The sequence below is a fragment of the Podarcis liolepis genome (assembly GCF_965112155.1).
Source record: "Podarcis liolepis genome assembly, chromosome: 11".
In the NCBI taxonomy this organism is placed as follows: Eukaryota; Metazoa; Chordata; class Lepidosauria; order Squamata; family Lacertidae; genus Podarcis; species Podarcis liolepis.
This window is the reverse complement of record NC_139565.1, coordinates 28,484,871-28,489,970: the sequence shown is the minus strand read 5'-3', so window position 1 is coordinate 28,489,970 and position 5,100 is coordinate 28,484,871.

Genomic DNA, 5,100 nt, shown 5'->3' with positions numbered 1-5,100 from the left:
GCCTTAAGATAGTCCCTTATTTGTAGAGAGCCTATGATTAGTTTTGTCGTGGTCCAGTGTTGGACGTACAGTATGTTCCTTAAGCAGTAAGCACTTCCTTGAGCAGTTTGAAATGGTTCAATTGTATTGCATGGTTTTATGATCAGGCTGTTTGCCCTGGATACATTTGGGAGAAAAGTAAGCTATAAGCAGTGTTTTTAGGGAAAAAAGGGAAAGGTTTTGGTACTTACCATGAAGTTGTTACATAATATAACAACCACCACAACAACTTATAACAACAACAACTACTACTACAACTTATTATTTATGCCCTGCCTAAATGGGTTGGTTTCCCCAGCCACCCTGGGCTGCTCCCAACAGAATATTAAAAACACAATAAAACATCAAACATTAATAACTTCCCTAAACAGGGCTGCCTGCAGATGTATTCTAAAAGTAAGTGCCATACTTCTAACATTTGAAAAAACTGTGCCGGTACTTCGTACTCTTGAGTACCCCCATAAGAAAAAGCACTGGATATTATTCTGAATATCCTGCGGTGAATGGGATAGCTATATATGGCGACACTATTTTGTAGTTCTTGATCACATTTCTGTTTTCTTCCGCTCAAGACTACGTGGCTCTCCCCTTTCCTGTTTTATCCTGACAGTAATCCTGTGACAGGCGATGCTGAGAAATAGCGCAACTAGGACAAGGTCGCTTGGAGCTTCATGAGTAAGGATTTGAACCTGGATCTTTCCTGTCCTACTCTGACACAAGCTAATGCATCATACTGGCTCTCTAGCACCCATTATTTTTAAATTGGCTCTGGCACAATTAAAATGTTAGGGAGTCTGCAAATGGGCAAAAGGCTGCTATTTTCCTTCTTCAAACCAAGTTAATGCCGCCCAGAGTGGCTGGGGAAAACCAGCCGGATTGGTGGGGTATAAATAATGAAATAATAATGATAATTATTATTATTATTCCAACGTTTGAAGGGGGTAAGCTGAGTGCAGAGAGAGAAACAAAGAGCATTTGAACCGTCTCCGTCCCTCCTAGTGTTTTTCACTGGCACTGGGAGCTGAAATGGGGTGTATCTGTGGTACAGAGCCATAAACTCCTATGCTCCAGCTTCTTGCATGACTGCAAACTCTTTTCAGAAGCTGAGAAGTCAGCAAAGGCTGCTTTGAGACTGTTACTATTTTGTGGGTAGTATTTAAAGTGGATTTGACGTTCTTGCACAACAAATCTGCTCCCCATCTCTCTCCAAAAGCAGATTTTTATTTTTTATTTTTGGTAAGAATGAATCTTCAAAAAACAGTGAACATAGAAAACTCCTGCAAACTTTGAGCAAACAAATTGGGATGAATGCTCAATGAATAGGACATTTGGAAGCAATCACAGCCCTACCACTTCCTCTTGTGTGTTGAAATATCTGTCAGGATTCCACAAGATACCCAAACAAGAAATTTATTTATTAATTAAATTTCTATATCACCCTTCATCCAAGAATCACAGGGCGCTTTACAACATAAAAAACACAAAAATACATAACATGGTAACAAACAAATACAGCTTTCCCGCCCTCGCCTCCACAGTTTAAAAGGTCCCAGATTGTTTAATTAGACAACGGCCAGGAGGAAAAGGAATGTTTTTGTAATGTACTGTAATTCCTTTCTGAGATAGTAATGAGGTGTACATTTGAATAGCCATACAGATTAGTTTCTGTATTGTAGGATATTCACATAGTACATTTCAGCTCGTTGCCACCAGAGGTAGCTCTTTTCCTATTCCTACGATGGAGCCATGAACTTAATGAATTAGGAAGAAAATGTACAGTAGCGTGAAAGAAAAAAACAGCTAGCTATTCTATCACTTCCTGCTATTGTAACTGAAATAGGCAGTCATATATTACAAGTTAAGGAAATAAATGCATGATTTCAAAAATTAAAGATGCTGCAGTAGCAGTAAATTAATTATTAAATGGAAACAGCAGGCTCTTACGTTCACAGTTGTTTCCCTCGTCCCAAGTATCTGTTCTTATCCTATAATACTAACACATCATAAGGCTTCCAGGCAAGGACAGTACAGTGTTACCTTGGTTCTCGAACTTAATCCGTTCCGGAAGTCCGTTCCAAAACCAAAACATTCCAAAACCAAGGCATGCTTTCCCATAGAAAGTAATGCAAAATGGATTAATCCATTCCAGGCTGTTGAAAAATCACCCCTAAAACACTTCCCCCACCACTCCAATCAGTGCAATCTTTCAATCTCTCTCGATCTCTCATCAAAGCGGCTCAGCTGGCGCAACACTAAAAATGGAAGCTCGGGACTCAGGACACATTCGACAAATAAATGTTTGATAGCAGTGATGGTGATGAAGTAGGTACATGAATAATTTAAAACTGGTTTTAACTGAGCTGGAATACAGTATCTGCGTAGTGCTAAATCAGAAACCAGAAAAGGGGGATGGAAGAGTTCAAATATTTTAAATTTTACAGTTTTAATCTTAAGATCCAGTCTTATAATGAATGCGCTCAGGGAGTGGTGGTGGTCAGGACTGTGACTTAGACCAGGCATAGGCAAACTTGGCCCTCCAGTTGTTTTGGGACTGCAGCTCCTCTCATCCCTAGCTAACAGAACCAGTGGTCAGGGATGGTGGGAATTGTAGTCTCAAAACATCTGGAGGGCCAAGTTTGCCTATGCCTGACACTAGCTGATGCATCTGAAGTAGGCTGATACCAGATGGATGGATGGATAGATAGATTATGCTACAAAAATGCATTCTACCCTGTATAGAATGGATGCTGTAGTTGAGATTTCTGTATTGCAGAGGGTTGGACAAGAAGACGCTTGGAGTCCCTTCCAACTTTACTATTCTATTATTCTAGTGCTACTACACCCTGCCAAGCAAATGATTGGTGCTTTTGCTGATAGTGGCAGGGGATATATTTGCGTGTAGCAGTAGTCACACAGCCTGCTGTTTCCACAAGGGTCTCTAGATCAAGGCAAGATATGTCATTTGGTGTTTTCGTTGTTTTCAAGAGACGTCATTCTCCATCCATTTGTACAATGTGTATGCATCTCTGGGAGGCCAAGATCAGAGATTCTTATAAAGTCAAGGAATATTGTCTTCTTCTGTACGGGTGTTTTCCATTTAAAATGTGTGCAATGAAGTACAGAGATTAAAGTACCTTTTCCAGAGAACTATTTCCTGAAGTGAGAAGGTCAGAACGTTCATGAATTTCAAAGGGGATCACTCATGCACCAAGGCTTCATTAAACATTATTATTCTGAAATAGCTTTATAGTGTGGGCCTGTCAATTACCTGACATTAATCTTTTCCAGGGAAGAAGGCAAAATATGTTCAGAGCTCTCAAGAGCCTTCCATCTGGGAGCTGTCTGTCTGTCTGTCACCATTTGAAAGCAATTATGATTGTTCCAAAGGAATGAGTAGAATCAGAGTCCCCTTTGGTTAAACCTTGCAGCCATTTGGACTTGATTACTGATTTAAATACTTTCACCTCTGGCTGTCTGCTTACAGGTTATTTGGAAGGATCAAAAAAGGCTTCTGTGGCAGTAAGGCATTATTAAATTGTAAATCTAGTTAAAATGTTTTAACTTTATAGCATCAGTGTGATAGTAAGCATACTGCCCCATGCCCATGGACCTGTTGTAGTTTCTGGGATCTTCAGATAAAACCTTTATATGGAAGCACTTAAAAAAAATACTCTAGAAGAATTGCTGCAATTGCTTTTAAATCAGATGCTATCTCGGAACCTAAATAAGTGGTCGTACCTGAAAGATAATCTCACACCTTGAGATTCACCTTGAGATTCACTCGATCACTGTGCTCTGCATGGTCAGGATATCCTTTCTGCACAGTGTAGAAACAAATTTCAATGGGAACAAATGTAAGGCTGTATCCAGTTCTGGGTGCCACAGTTTAAGGATACAGTGGTACCTCGGGTTGCAGATGCTTCAGGTTACATACGCTTCAGGTTACAGACTCCACTAACCCAGAAATAGTACCTCAGGTTAAGAACTTTGCTTCAGGATGAGAACAGAAATCGCGTGGCGGCGACACGGTGGTAGCAGGAGGCCCCATTAGCTAAAGTGGTACCTCAGGTTAAGAACATTTTCCGGTTAAGAGCAGATCTCCAGAACAAATTAAGTTCTTAACCCGAGGTACCACTGTATTGATAAGCTGGAACTTTTGTAACTTACGGCACCCAAGATGATCAAGAGTCTGAAAACCAAACTTTATGAGGAATGGTTGAGAGAGTTGGGTGTGTTTATCCTAGATAAGAGGAGGCTGAGAGCAGATATGGTAGCCATCTTCAAATATCTAAAGGACTGTCACATGGAAGATGGAGCAAGCTTGTTTTCTCCTGCTGCAGAGGCTAGGCTTCAAGCTACAAGAAAAGGGATTCTGATTCAACATTAGGAGGAACTTTCTGACAGTAGGAGCTTTTTGACAGTGGAACATTCTTCACTGTTGAGATTCCTGCATTGCAGTGGGTTGAATTAGATAATACTTGAGGTCCCTTCCAACTCTGATTCTATGATTTGGGCCTTTATTATTTATTAAATTTATATACCTCCCTTCCTCAAGAGACCACAAGGCAGGTGGCAACATAAAACACAAAATGCATAATAGTAAAAGGGAGGGGGACTACAATAACCCCCCCAATAGATTAACAGCTGAAGGCCTGGTTGAAAGAGGGATATTTTAACATGGCACCTAAAGATATAACGAAGGCGCCAGGCAAACCTCCCTGAGGAGAACATTCCACATATGGGGAATGACCACAGAAAAGGCCCGTTCTTGTGTTAGCATCCTCTGGACCTCTTTTGGAGGTGGGGGCTTTAGTATTATGGAATCTGCCCTGAGGAATTCCCTTCATTTGAATATGAGAGATAGACACTATCTCACTTTTCTTTTCAGTTCCTGCTGAATACCTCCATCTTTCAACAAACAGTTTAAGTTGAGATCTTCCCCAGTACAGTCTGCATCTGTATTGGAATTGTTTTTAAGATGTTTTTGTTGCTTTAACTCTTGTTGTTTGCCCCCCTTTGGGAGGAAGTGCAGGATATAAATTTAATAAATAAACCCTTTCT